Source organism: Lampris incognitus, chromosome 20 (genome assembly GCF_029633865.1).
Source record: "Lampris incognitus isolate fLamInc1 chromosome 20, fLamInc1.hap2, whole genome shotgun sequence".
Taxonomy (NCBI): domain Eukaryota; kingdom Metazoa; phylum Chordata; class Actinopteri; order Lampriformes; family Lampridae; genus Lampris; species Lampris incognitus.
In genome coordinates, this window is record NC_079230.1 from 33,074,910 (window position 1) to 33,090,971 (window position 16,062).

The 16,062-nt window shown below is 44.5% G+C and overlaps 1 protein-coding gene across 2 annotated transcripts in view; it reads left to right on the forward strand.

The window, feature by feature from the left end:
• Positions 1-11,359: 11,359 nt before the first annotated feature.
• Positions 11,360-16,062, forward strand: part of gal3st4 (galactose-3-O-sulfotransferase 4) — a 62,607-nt gene continuing 57,904 nt past the window's right edge. For both annotated transcript variants that reach the window (XM_056300670.1, XM_056300672.1), the window contains exon 1: positions 11,360-12,070. The gene's annotated coding sequence lies outside the window, so the exon portion shown is untranslated. The remainder of the gene's footprint in view (positions 12,071-16,062) is intronic.

A 16,062-nucleotide genomic window follows, 5' to 3' on the forward strand; every position in this document is an offset into this window, starting at 1 on the left:
TTGTTTATAAGGGTGGGGACACCTGGAGTCAGTGTATTGTTTATAAGGGTGGGGACACCTGCAGTCACTGTATTGTTTATAAGGGTGGGGACACCTGCAGTCACTGTATTGTTTATAAGGGTGGGGGTACCTGCAGTCACTGTATTGTTTATAAGGGTGGGGACACCTGCAGTCACTGTATTGTTTATAAGGGTGGGGACACCTGCAGTCACTGTATTGTTTATAAGGGTGGGGACACCTGCAGTCACTGTATTGTTTATAAGGGTGGGGACGCCTGCAGACACTGTATTGTTTATAAGGGTGGGGACACCTGCAGTCACTGTATTGTCTATGAGGGTGGGGATACCTGCAGTCACTGTATTGTTTATAAGGGTGGGGACACCTGCAGTCACTGTCTTGTCTATAAGGGTGGGGACACCTGCAGTCACTGTATTGTTTATAAGGGTGGGGACACCTGCAGTCACTGTCTTGTTTATAAGGGTGGGGAAACCTGCAGTCACTGTATTGTTTATAAGGGTGGGGATACCTGCAGTCACTGTCTTGTCTATAAGGGTGGGGACACCTGCAGTCACTGTATTGTCTATGAGGGTGGGGACACCTGCAGTCACTGTATTGTTTATAAGGGTGGGGACACCTGCAGTCACTGTATTGTCTATAAGGGTGGGGACACCTGCAGTCGCTGTATTGTCTATAAGGGTGGGGACACCTGCAGTCACTGTCTTGTTTATAAGGGTGGGGAAACCTGCAGTCACTGTATTGTTTATAAGGGTGGGGACACCTGCAGTCACTGTATTGTTTATAAGGGTGGGGACACCTGCAGACACTGTATTGTTTATAAGGGTGGGGACACCTGCAGTCACTGTATTGTTTATAAGGGTGGGGACACCTGCAGACACTGTATTGTTTATAAGGGTGGGGACACCTGCAGACACTGTATTGTTTATAAGGGTGGGGTACCTGCAGTCACTGTGTTGTTTATAAGGGTGGGGACACCTGCAGACACTGTATTGTTTATAAGGGTGGGGGTACATGCAGTCACTGTATTGTTTATAAGGGTGGGGACACCTGCAGTCACTGTATTGTCTATGAGGGTGGGGACACCTGCAGTCACTGTATTGTCTATAAGGGTGGGGACACCTGCAGTCACTGTATTGTTTATAAGGGTGGGGACACCTGCAGTCACTGTATTGTTTATAAGGGTGGGGACACCTGCAGTCACTGTATTGTTTATAAGGGTGGTGACACCTGCAGTCACTGTATTGTCTATGAGGGTGGGGACACCTGCAGTCACTGTATTGTCTATAAGGGTGGGGACACCTGCAGTCACTGTATTGTTTATAAGGGTGGGGATACCTGCAGTCACTGTATTGTCTATAAGGGTGGGGACACCTGCAGTCACTGTATTGTCTATAAGGGTGGGGATACCTGCAGTCACTGTATTGTCTATAAGGGTGGGGACACCTGCAGTCACTGTCTTGTTTATAAGGGTGGGGACACCTGCAGACACTGTATTGTTTATAAGGGTGGGGAAACCTGCAGTCACTGTATTGTCTATAAGGGTGGGGACACCTGCAGCCACTGTATTGTCTATAAGGGTGGGGACACCTGCAGACACTGTATTGTTTATAAGGGTGGGGACACCTGCAGCCACTGTATTGTTTATAAGGGTGGGGACACCTGCAGCCACTGTATTGTTTATAAGGGTGGGGTACCTGCAGTCACTGTATTGTTTATAAGGGTGGGGTACCTGCAGTCACTGTGTTGTTTATAAGGGTGGGGACACCTGCAGACACTGTATTGTTTATAAGGGTGGGGACACCTGCAGCCACTGTATTGTCTATAAGGGTGGGGACACCTGCAGCCACTGTCTTGTTTATAAGGGTGGGGTACCTGCAGTCACTGTATTGTTTATAAGGGTGGGGTACCTGCAGTCACTGTGTTGTTTATAAGGGTGGGGACACCTGCAGCCACTGTATTGTTTATAAGGGTGGGGACACCTGCAGTCACTGTATTGTTTATAAGGGTGGGGACACCTGCAGTCACTGTATTGTTTATAAGGGTGGGGACACCTGCAGCCACTGTATTGTTTATAAGGGTGGGGACACCTGCAGCCACTGTATTGTCTATAAGGGTGGGGACACCTGCAGCCACTGTATTGTCTATAAGGGTGGGGACACCTGCAGTCACTGTATTGTTTATAAGGGTGGGGACACCTGCAGTCACTGTATTGTCTATAAGGGTGGGGACACCTGCAGTCACTGTATTGTCTATAAGAGTGGGGAAACCTGCAGACACTGTCTTGTTTATAAGGGTGGGGACACCTGCAGACACTGTCTTGTTTATAAGGGTGGGGACACCTGCAGACACTGTATTGTTTATAAGGGTGGGGACACCTGCAGCCACTGTATTGTTTATAAGGGTGGGGACACCTGCAGCCACTGTATTGTTTATAAGGGTGGGGTACCTGCAGTCACTGTATTGTTTATAAGGGTGGGGTACCTGCAGTCACTGTGTTGTTTATAAGGGTGGGGACACCTGCAGACACTGTATTGTTTATAAGGGTGGGGACACCTGCAGCCACTGTATTGTCTATAAGGGTGGGGACACCTGCAGCCACTGTATTGTTTATAAGGGTGGGGACACCTGCAGCCACTGTCTTGTTTATAAGGGTGGGGTACCTGCAGTCACTGTATTGTTTATAAGGGTGGGGTACCTGCAGTCACTGTGTTGTTTATAAGGGTGGGGACACCTGCAGTCACTGTATTGTTTATAAGGGTGGGGACACCTGCAGTCACTGTATTGTTTATAAGGGTGGGGACACCTGCAGTCACTGTATTGTCTATGAGGGTGGGGACACCTGCAGTCACTGTATTGTCTATAAGGGTGGGGACACCTGCAGTCACTGTCTTGTTTATAAGGGTGGGGACACCTGCAGTCACTGTATTGTCTATACCGGTGGGGACACCTGCAGTCACTGTATTGTTTATAAGGGTGGGGACACCTGCAGTCACTGTATTGTTTATAAGGGTGGGGGCACCTGCAGTCACTGTATTGTTTATAAGGGTGGGGGCACCTGCAGTCACTGTATTGTCTATACGGGTGGGGACACCTGCAGCCACTGTATTGTCTATGAGGGTGGGGACACCTGCAGTCACTGTATTGTCTATAAGGGTGGGGACACCTGCAGTCACTGTCTTGTTTATAAGGGTGGGGACACCTGCAGTCACTGTATTGTCTATAAGGGTGGGGACACCTGCAGACACTGTCTTGTTTATAAGGGTGGGGACACCTGCAGACACTGTATTGTTTATAAGGGTGGGGACACCTGCAGCCAATGTATTGTTTATAAGGGTGGGGACACCTGCAGCCACTGTATTGTTTATAAGGGTGGGGTACCTGCAGTCACTGTATTGTTTATAAGGGTGGGGTACCTGCAGTCACTGTGTTGTTTATAAGGGTGGGGACACCTGCAGACACTGTATTGTTTATAAGGGTGGGGACACCTGCAGTCACTGTATTGTTTATAAGGGTGGGACACCTGCAGCCACTGTATTGTTTATAAGGGTGGGGACACCTGCAGTCACTGTATTGTTTATAAGGGTGGGGACACCTGCAGTCACTGTATTGTTTATAAGGGTGGGGACACCTGCAGCCACTGTATTGTTTATAAGGGTGGGGACACCTGCAGCCACTGTATTGTCTATAAGGGTGGGGACACCTGCAGCCACTGTATTGTCTATAAGGGTGGGGACACCTGCAGTCACTGTATTGTTTATAAGGGTGGGGACACCTGCAGTCACTGTATTGTCTATAAGGGTGGGGACACCTGCAGTCACTGTCTTGTTTATAAGGGTGGGGATACCTGCAGTCACTGTATTGTTTATAAGGGTGGGGACACCTGCAGCCACTGTATTGTTTATGAGGGTGGGGACACCTGCAGCCACTGTATTGTCTATGAGGGTGGGGACACCTGCAGTCACTGTATTGTCTATGAGGGTGGGGACACCTGCAGTCACTGTATTGTCTATAAGGGTGGGGACACCTGCAGTCACTGTCTTGTTTATAAGGGTGGGGACACCTGCAGTCACTGTATTGTCTATACCGGTGGGGACACCTGCAGTCACTGTATTGTTTATAAGGGTGGGGACACCTGCAGTCACTGTATTGTTTATAAGGGTGGGGACACCTGCAGTCACTGTATTGTTTATAAGGGTGGGGACACCTGCAGTCACTGTATTGTTTATAAGGGTGGGGGCACCTGCAGTCACTGTATTGTTTATAAGGGTGGGGGCACCTGCAGTCACTGTATTGTCTATACGGGTGGGGACACCTGCAGCCACTGTATTGTCTATGAGGGTGGGGACACCTGCAGTCACTGTATTGTCTATAAGGGTGGGGACACCTGCAGTCACTGTCTTGTTTATAAGGGTGGGGACACCTGCAGTCACTGTATTGTCTATAAGGGTGGGGACACCTGCAGTCACTGTATTGTCTATAAGGGTGGGGACACCTGCAGTCACTGTGTTGTTTATAAGGGTGGGGACACCTGCAGTCACTGTATTGTCTATAAGGGTGGGGGTACATGCAGTCACTGTATTGTTTATAAGGGTGGGGACACCTGCAGTCACTGTATTGTTTATAAGGGTGGGGACACCTGCAGCCACTGTATTGTTTATAAGGGTGGGGATACCTGCAGTCACTGTATTGTTTATAAGGGTGGGGACACCTGCAGCCACTGTATTGTTTATAAGGGTGGGGACACCTGCAGCCACTGTATTGTTTATAAGGGTGGGGACACCTGCAGCCACTGTATTGTCTATAAGGGTGGGGACACCTGCAGCCACTGTATTGTCTATAAGGGTGGGGACACCTGCAGTCACTGTATTGTTTATAAGGGTGGGGACACCTGCAGTCACTGTATTGTCTATAAGGGTGGGGACACCTGCAGTCACTGTCTTGTTTATAAGGGTGGGGATACCTGCAGTCACTGTATGGTTTATAAGGGTGGGGACACCTGCAGCCACTGTATTGTTTATGAGGGTGGGGACACCTGCAGCCACTGTATTGTCTATGAGGGTGGGGACACCTGCAGCCACTGTATTGTCTATAAGGGTGGGGACACCTGCAGTCACTGTCTTGTTTATAAGGGTGGGGACACCTGCAGTCACTGTATTGTCTATACCGGTGGGGACACCTGCAGTCACTGTATTGTTTATAAGGGTGGGGACACCTGCAGTCACTGTATTGTTTATAAGGGTGGGGGCACCTGCAGTCACTGTATTGTTTATAAGGGTGGGGGCACCTGCAGTCACTGTATTGTCTATACGGGTGGGGACACCTGCAGCCACTGTATTGTCTATGAGGGTGGGGACACCTGCAGTCACTGTATTGTCTATAAGGGTGGGGACACCTGCAGTCACTGTATTGTCTATAAGGGTGGGGACACCTGCAGTCACTGTCTTGTTTATAAGGGTGGGGACACCTGCAGTCACTGTATTGTCTATAAGGGTGGGGACACCTGCAGTCACTGTATTGTCTATAAGGGTGGGGACACCTGCAGTCACTGTGTTGTTTATAAGGGTGGGGACACCTGCAGTCACTGTATTGTCTATAAGGGTGGGGGTACATGCAGTCACTGTATTGTTTATAAGGGTGGGGACACCTGCAGTCACTGTATTGTTTATAAGGGTGGGGACACCTGCAGCCACTGTATTGTTTATAAGGGTGGGGATACCTGCAGTCACTGTATTGTTTATAAGGGTGGGGACACCTGCAGTCACTGTATTGTTTATAAGGGTGGGACACCTGCAGCCACTGTATTGTTTATAAGGGTGGGGACACCTGCAGGCACTGTATTGTTTATAAGGGTGGGGGCACCTGCAGTCACTGTATTGTTTATAAGGGTGGGGACACCTGCAGCCACTGTATTGTTTATAAGGGTGGGGTACCTGCAGCCACTGTATTGTTTATAAGGGTGGGGACACCTGCAGCCACTGTATTGTTTATAAGGGTGGGGATACCTGCAGTCACTGTATTGTTTATAAGGGTGGGGACACCTGCAGTCACTGTATTGTTTATAAGGGTGGGACACCTGCAGCCACTGTATTGTTTATAAGGGTGGGGACACCTGCAGTCACTGTATTGTTTATAAGGGTGGGGGCACCTGCAGTCACTGTATTGTTTATAAGGGTGGGGACACCTGCAGCCACTGTATTGTTTATAAGGGTGGGGACACCTGCAGCCACTGTATTGTTTATAAGGGTGGGGACACCTGCAGTCACTGTATTGTCTATAAGGGTGGGGACACCTGCAGTCACTGTCTTGTTTATAAGGGTGGGGACACCTGCAGTCAGGTGACATTGAAGAGGTCTCTTAGAATCAGAATCAGAGACATTTTGTCATTTCATTTCATTTCATTTCATGCACTTGCACACATGACATGAAAGGACACACCGTTTCCCCCATCCCACAGCAGTGCAACACAAAGACAAAAACTACCAGAACTACAAGAACACACATATCCAAACAAACATATATCTAAAGTCTAAACAGAAAAATCACTGTCCAGGAGAAGGAACGCCAGCCAGGATGACTGTTGGAACTGCCGGTCTGCATGGGCTAGCGGTTAGCTTAGCCTGCCCCGCTTCCGCGTCCTGTCAGACCTCTTTTGTAATTAGCAATGAGTGGAAATGTTGATAAGGATGTCATTAGTTAGTGATAAGTTGAAATGTTGATAATGATGTCATTAGTTAGCAATGAGTGGACATTTTGATAATGATGTCATTGGTTAGTGATGACTTGAAATTTTGATAATGATGTCATTAATTAGTGATGAGTTGAAATATTGATAATGATGTCATTGGTTAGTGATAAGTTGAAATGTTGATAATGATGTCATTAATTATTGATGAGTTGAAATGTTGATATGATGTCATTGGTTAGTGATAAGTTGAAATTTTGATAATGATGTCATTAATTAGCGATGAGTTGAAATGTTGATAATGATGTCATTAGTTAGAGATAAGTTGAAATGTTGATAATGATGTCATTAGTTAGCAATGAGTGGAAATTTTGATAATGATGTCATTAGTTAGTGATAAGTTGAAATGTGGATAATGATGTCATTAGGTAGTGATAAGTTGAAATGTTGATAATGATGTCATTAGTTAGAGATAAGTTGAAATGTTGATAATGATGTCATTAGTTAGCGATAAGTTCAAATTTTGATAATGATGTCATTAATTAGCGATGAGTTGAAATGTTGATAATGATGTCATTAGTTAGAGATAAGTTGAAATGTTGATAATGATGTCATTAGTTAGCAATGAGTGGAAATTTTGATAATGATGTCATTAGTTAGTGATAAGTTGAAATGTGGATAATGATGTCATTAGGTAGTGATAAGTTGAAATGTTGATAATGATGTCATTAGTTAGAGATAAGTTGAAATGTTGATAATGATGTCATTAGTTAACGATAAGTTGAAATGTTGATAATGATGTCATTAGTTAGCGATGAGTTCAAATTTTGATAATGATGTCATTAGTTAACGATAAGTTGAAATGTTGATAATGATGTCATTAGTTAGCGATGAGTTCAAATTTTGATAATGATGTCATTAGTTAGTGATAAGTTGAAATGTTGATAATGATGTCATTAGTTAGAGATAAGTTGAAATGTTGATAATGATGTCATTAGTTAGAGATAAGTTGAAATGTTGATAATGATGTCATTAGTTAGCAATGAGTGGAAATTTTGATAATGATGTCATTAGTTAGTGATGAGTTGAAATGTTGATAATGATGTCATTAGTTAGCGATGAGTGGAAATGTTGATAATGATGTCATTAGTGATAAGTTGAAATGTTGATAATGATGTCATTAGTTAGTGATAAGTTGAAATGTTGATAATGATGTCATTAATTAGCGATGAGTTGAAATGTTGATAATGATGTCATTAGTTAGTGATAAGTTGAAATGTTGATAATGATGTCATTAGTTAGAGATAAGTTGAAATTTTGATTAGGATGTCATTAGTTAGTGATGAGTTGAAATATTGATAATAATGTCATTAGTTAGTGATGAGTTGAAATGTTGATAATGATGTCATTAGTTAGTGATAAGTTGAAATGTTGATAATGATGTCATTAGTTAGTGATGAGTTGAAATATTGATAATGATGTCATTAGTAAGTGATAAGTTGAAATGTTGATAATGATGTCATTAGTTAGTGATAAGTTGAAATGTTGATAATGATGTCCTTAGTTAGTGATGAGTTGAAATGTTGATAATGATGTCATTAGTTAGAGATAAGTTGAAATGTTGATAATGATGTCATTAGTTAGTGATAAGTTGAAATGTTGATAATGATGTCATTAGTTAGTGATGAGTTGAAATATTGATAATGATGTCATTAGTTAGTGATAAGTTGAAATGTTGATAAAGATGTCATTAGTTAGCGATGAGTTGAAATGTTGATAATGATGTCATTAGTTAGTGATAAGTTGAAATTTTGATAATGATGTCATTGGTTAGTGATAAGTTGAAATTTTGATAATGATGTCATTAATTAGAGATGAGTTGAAATGTTGATAATGATGTCATTAGTTAGTGATAAGTTGAAATGTTGATAATGATGTCATTAGTTAGAGATAAGTTGAAATTTTGATTAGGATGTCATTAGTTAGTGATAAGTTGAAATGTTGATAATGATGTCATTAGGTAGTGATAAGTTGAAATGTTGATAATGATGTCATTAGTTAGTGATAAGTTGAAATGTTGATAATGATGTCATTAATTAGCGATGAGTTGAAATGTTGATAATGATGTCATTAGTTAGTGATAAGTTGAAATGTTGATAATGATGTCATTAGTTAGAGATAAGTTGAAATTTTGATTAGGATGTCATTAGTTAGTGATGAGTTGAAATATTGATAATAATGTCATTAGTTAGTGATGGGTTGAAATGTTGATAATGATGTCATTAGTTAGTGATAAGTTGAAATGTTGATAATGATGTCATTAGTTAGTGATGAGTTGAAATATTGATAATGATGTCATTAGTAAGTGATAAGTTGAAATGTTGATAATGATGTCATTAGTTAGTGATAAGTTGAAATGTTGATAATGATGTCCTTAGTTAGTGATGAGTTGAAATGTTGATAATGATGTCATTAGTTAGAGATAAGTTGAAATGTTGATAATGATGTCATTAGTTAGTGATAAGTTGAAATGTTGATAATGATGTCATTAGTTAGTGATGAGTTGAAATATTGATAATGATGTCATTAGTTAGTGATAAGTTGAAATGTTGATAATGATGTCCTTGGTTAGTGATAAGTTGAAATGTTGATAATGATGTCATTAGTTAGCGATCAGTTGAAATGTTGATAATGATGTCATTAGTTAGCGATGAGTTGAAATGTTGATAATGAGGTCATTAGGTAGTGATGAGTTGAAATTTTGAAAAGTTGGAATCAGTTGGACAGTATGGTTCATTTCAAGCTATGCAGAACCAAAAAATGAAACAAACATGTTTATTAAATTAACTGCGCAATAAAAAATGACCTTACTTTTGCCGTTTTTTTCTTAGTAAAATTCAACTTGGAAAATTGTCAAGATTAATTAGTCTAATATCTTTTAATGGTCTGGGTAATTAATTCTGCGAGGCTGGCAATACTGAATAATAAAAGAGGTCAGTAAAAGTGGAAGTGGAGTGAAATGGTATGTCTTCTTTCAAATGTCATTTGTACCAACAGGATGGCTACAATAAAGTCCAACACCACTTTCCCCCCTTTAGATAATATCTTCTCTTGAGGAGAAGGCAGGTCTTTCACTCATCGGACGTCCGTGGAGCCTTTAGTGGGGCACCAGTGGGAATGAACGTGTTATGACTGTGCAGCTCGTGGATCCACGGGGAGAGTTGACCCACAGTCTGCAAATCATAATCTAATAATAACTAATAATCCTGTGGACCCAAGGACCACCGCCCGGGGACCACGGCCCAAGGACCACGGCCCAGGGATCACGGCCCGAGGACCACGGCCCAGGGACCACGGCCCAGGGACCACGACCTAAGGACCACGGCCCAGGGACCACGGCCCGGGGCCCACGGCCCGGGGACCACGACCCGGGGACCACGGCCTAAGGACCACGGCCCAAGGACCACGACCCGGGGACCACGGCCCGGGGACCACGGCCCAAGGACCACGACCCGGGGACCACGGCCCTGCCTGGAGCTGCGCCCGAAGAGCAAACAGCGAGGGCGGTGTGACAGGACGCGGAGGCGGGGCAGGCTAAGCTAACTGCTAGCTAGCCCACGCAGACCGTTGTTGGCTGTTTTTGCCTTGTTCTCTCTGTTCTGGTATCTTTTAGTGGTGTTGTTTGTGGAGGTGTTTTTGTCTTCTTGTGTTGCCCTGCTGTGGGCTGGGGGAAGGGGAAGGTGGTTCCTCCTGTGTGCGTACTAGCACATGAGATGAAAACACAGATAAACTCTTCCTGATTCCTGATTCCTGATTCCTGATTCCGGGTCTGCATAGCACAGGCGAGATGGTATCCGCCATGGCGCGACTTACGCCCACTGCAAACTGTTAAGCTTGTTAGGTTGTGTTGAAAAGTAGAAGACCGATAAATCCCTGCTGTCGGTTTAGCGCCCCCCTCCCCCCCCAACAGGTGTCCCGATCTGCACAGCCCAGGATCTGCACAGTCCAGGACCTGCACAGCCTCTCTTAAAGCCGCCTCATATGTCCTTCCAAACTCAACGCACCACCAAACCACCAGACTTCTTGTTCCGGGAAACAAAGGATCCGCATCAGATCCTGAAAACCCGAACCACGTGGAAAGCTCTGGCGAACTCGTGACTCCTGATCGGCCTTGATAATCCCAGCCGGAGGCTCGCGGAGACAGGCATCAATGGAGCGTTTGTTCCATCATCCCGGTGGGGATGCTGTAACGGCGAGGGACAAACGGATGGGGGCGTTATGTCGTTACGTGACGCGTTATGAACGCTGGGTCATTACTTCTGTACAGGGATTTTGTTGAGAAACACGACGAGAGACAGTGGAGGGACATTGTCCAAGACACTTTTGTTCTGGACAAGGGGACATGCATCTGGAGAACAGATGCAAACAGAGGTGGACAGACGCAACGTTTACACGGGACACCACATGGACGGCTGGTTACAATGTTAACACACAACTATTTATTGTTATTTTTTGTGTTTCTTTTGCTTTTTTATCTGTCTGTATTAGTGTGTACTGTATTCTGTTGTGTTGATGTTGTTGCACTGTTCTGCTGATGTCTCTTTGAAAACTTAATAAAAACGTAAGTGAGAAAAGAAAAGAAAAGAATAACGACGAGAAAGCCCAACTTCACTTCTCCGCTCGCAACTCTGACGAAAGCCCGAAACCCAAACCCGCCAGCTGGCGGCGCGGTGGAGCAGCGAGGGACAGACGGCGGGCCGAGGAAAGGAGGGATTAGGTTGGAGAGGAGAAGAATAAGTAAGAGAAGCTCGCGCGGAAGGCTGCGGAGCACGCACGCGCTCCAGACAGGCTGGTCTAGCGGTCCTGGTGTGGAACCAGCACGAGAAGAGACGCGGCCCAGCTCCGTGACGGACGCTTTAACCAGCAGCTCACTATACCGGTCTAGATCTTCACTACACCGGTCTAGATCTTCACTACACCGGTCTAGATCTTCACTACACCGGTATAGATCTTCACTACACCGGTCTAGATCTTCACTATCCCGGTCTAGATCTTCGCTACATCGGTCTAGATCTTCACTACACCGGACTAGATCTTCACTACACCGGTCTAGATCTTCACTATACCGGTCTAGACCTTAACCAGAACCAACTTTACCGACGCTTCTCCGGCCGGAGCTAACGGACAAACAGCGCTCAACAACAACAACAACAACACAACTTCAACATGTGATGACAGACAACGGCGCTGCGCTTGTGTGCGGAGGACACCGCTGTCTTCTGCTCATCGCTGTCGAAGAAAGTTCGCCTCGCTGAGACCTAAAACACCTTCCTCTTCCTCATCCTCCTCCTCCTCATCTTCACGGCCCAGGTGAGCCCGTCCCCGGTCGACACTCCTACAGACACTTCTTACTTCCAGACTCTGGTGTTATTGTTGTGTAAACTAGCAGGCAACACCGAACACGCGGTTCTGGTGGCTTCTGCACATGGTTCTGATGTGAAACACCATGACCCTGAACTACTGACCAGACTGTCGCTTGTAGAGCATCAATAAAACACTAATGAGCGTGCAGTACTGACCAGACCGTCGGTGTAGAGCATCAATAAAACACTAATGAGCGTGCAGTACTGACCAGACCGTCGGTGTAGAGCATCAATAAAACACTAATGAGCGTGCAGTACTGACCAGCCTGTCGGCTGTAGAGCATCACAGCAGGCTGTAGTCAAGGCGCCCTTCCGGTGTTAATCCGCATGTTCTGCTCAGTAATCAGCAGCGGCTGTTGCTCACCGCTCACTGACCCGGACCCGGAGCCACCTTTGGATTTTATAGCGACACAACGGTGATATTCATTTAGAGGACAGCCAGCACGTCTCACCCTCATCCCACTCATCACTAGTATGGCGACTACTCACACTGACACCGTTTATGGTGACTACTCACACCGTTTATGGTGACTACTAACACCGTTTATGGTGACTACTCACACCGTTTATGGTGACTACTCACACCGTTTATGGTGACTACTGACACCGTTTATGGTGACTACTCACACCGTTTATGGTGACTACTAACACCGTTTATGGTGACTACTAACACCGTTTATGGTGACTACTCACACCGTTTATGGTGACTACTGACACCGTTTATGGTGACTACTCACACCGTTTATGGTGACTACTGACACCGTTTATGGTGACTACTAACACCGTTTATGGTGACTACTGACACCGTCTATGGTGACTACTCACACCGTTTATGGTGACTACTCACACCGTTTATGGTGACTACTCACACCGTTTATGGTGACTACTGACACCGTTTATGGTGACTACTAACACCGTTTATGGTGACTACTGACACCGTTTATGGTGACTACTAACACCGTTTATGGTGACTACTGACACCGTTTATGGTGACTACTGACACCGTTTATGGTGACTACTCACACCGTTTATGGTGACTACTAACACCGTTTATGGTGACTACTGACACCGTTTATGGTGACTACTCACACCGTTTATGGTGACTACTCACACCGTTTATGGTGACTACTGACACCGTTTATGGTGACTACTCACACCGTTTATGGTGACTACTAACACCGTTTATGGTGACTACTGACACCGTTTATGGTGACTACTCACACCGTTTATGGTGACTACTAACACCGTTTATGGTGACTACTGACACCGTTTATGGTGACTACTCACACCGTTTATGGTGACTACTAACACCGTTTATGGTGACTACTCACACCGTCTATGGTGACTACTCACACCGTTTATGGTGACTACTCACACCGTTTATGGTGACTACTCACACCGTTTATGGTGACTACTAACACCGTTTATGGTGACTACTCACACCGTTTATGGTGACTACTGACACCGTTTATGGTGACTACTGACACCGTTTATGGTGACTACTCACACCGTTTATGGTGACTACTGACACCGTTTATGGTGACTACTGACACCGTTTATGGTGACTACTCACACCGTTTATGGTGACTACTGACACCGTTTATGGTGACTACTCACACCGTTTATGGTGACTACTCACACCGTTTATGGTGACTACTCACACCGTTTATGGTGACTACTAACACCGTTTATGGTGACTACTGACACCGTTTATGGTGACTACTCACACCGTTTATGGTGACTACTCACACCGTTTATGGTGACTACTGACACCGTTTATGGTGACTACTAACACCGTTTATGGTGACTACTGACACCGTTTATGGTGACTACTAACACCGTTTATGGTGACTACTAACACCGTTTATGGTGACTACTAACACCGTTTATGGTGACTACTAACACCGTTTATGGTGACTACTGACACCGTTTATGGTGACTACTGACACCGTTTATGGTGACTACTAACACCGTTTATGGTGACTACTCACATCGTTTATGGTGACTACTAACACCGTTTATGGTGACTACTAACACCGTTTATGGTGACTACTAACACCGTTCATGGTGACTACTAACACCGTTCATGGTGACTACTAACACCGTTTATGGTGACTACTCACACCGTTTATGGTGACTACTAACACCGTTCATGTTGACTACTAACACTGTTCATGGTTTGACCCAAACAGAACACAAAGGTGAAATAACCCGAGGTTCGGTGCCGCTTCACTCTCCAAACAAATCCAAGTGTAGATTGTACAGGAACATGTGTCCCGCATGCTGTCATGGCTGACAGGCTGCAGTGATGACGGGGGGGGGGTGCGGGGCCTCAGTCCACAGACAGGCTGAGGGGTCCGTTCCCACTTCCTCCATTAAACACAAGTAAACACGCCATTTACCACCACACAACCTGCTGATGAATCACACAAGTACCCGTACCTACCCTACTTTCAGCCTACACAATGCTGCATCACACACACTCTGAACAGGGACCAGACTAGCTTCTATTATGTGGACCAGACTAGTTTCTATTATGTGGACCAGCCTAGTTTCTATTATGTGGACCAGACTAGTTTGTAATATGTGGACCAGACTAGTTTGTAATATGTGGACCAGACTAGTTTGTGATATGGGGACCAGACTAGTTTGTAATATGTGGACCAGACTAGTTTGTAATATGTGGACCAGACTAGTTTGTAATATGTGGACCAGACTAGTTTGTAATATATGGACCAGACTAGTTTGTAATATGTGGACCAGACTAGTTTGTAATATGGGGACCAGACTAGTTTCTGATATGTGGACCAGACTAGTTTGTAATATGTGGACCAGACTAGTTTGTAAGACGCGGACCAGACTAGCTTGTAATATGTGGACCAGGCTAGTTTGTAATATGTGGACTAGACTAGTTTGTAATATGTGGACCAGACTAGTTTGTAAGACGTGGACCAGACTAGCTTGTAATATGTGGACCAGGCTAGTTTGTAATATGTGGACTAGACTCGTTTGTAAGATGTGGACCAGACTAGTTTGTAATATGTGGACCAGACTAGTTTCTATTATGTGGACCAGACTAGTTTGTAAGATGTAGACCAGGCTAGTTTCTAATATGTGGACCTGACTAGTTTGTAAGATGTGGACCAGACTAGTTTGTAATATGTGGACCAGACTAGTTTGTAATATGTGGACCTGACTAGTTTGTAAGACATGGACCAGACTAGTTTATAAGACGTGGACCAGACTACTTTCTAATATGTGGACCAGACTAGTTTGTAAGACGTGGACCAGACTAGCCTGTAATATGTGGACCAGGCTAGTTTGTAATATGTGGACTAGACTAGTTTGTAATATGTGGACCAGACTAGGTTGTAAGACATGGACCAGACTAGTTTCTATTATGTGGACCAGACTAGTTTGTAAGATGTAGACCAGGCTAGTTTGTAATATGTGGACCAGACTAGTTTGTAAGATGTGGACCAGACTAGTTTGTGATATGGGGACCAGACTAGTTTCTAATATGTGGACCAGACTAGTTTCTAATATGTGGACCAGACTATTTTGTAATGTGTGGACCAGACTAGTTTGTAAGATGTGGACCAGACTAGTTTGTAAGATGTGGACCAGACTAGTTTGTAAGACGTGGACCAGACTAGTTTGTAATATGCGGACCAGACTAGTTTCTAATATGTGGACCAGACTAGTTTGTAAGATGTGGACCAGACTAGTTTCTAATATGTGGACCAGACTAGTTTCCAATATGTGGACCAGACTAGTTTCTAATATGTGGACCAGACTAGTTTGTAATATGTTGGTCAGACTAGTTTGTAATATGTGGACCAGACTAGTTTGTAATATGTGGGTCAGACTAGTTTGTAATATGTGGGTCAGACTAGTTTGTAAGATGTGGACCAAACTAGTTTCTAATATGTGGACCAG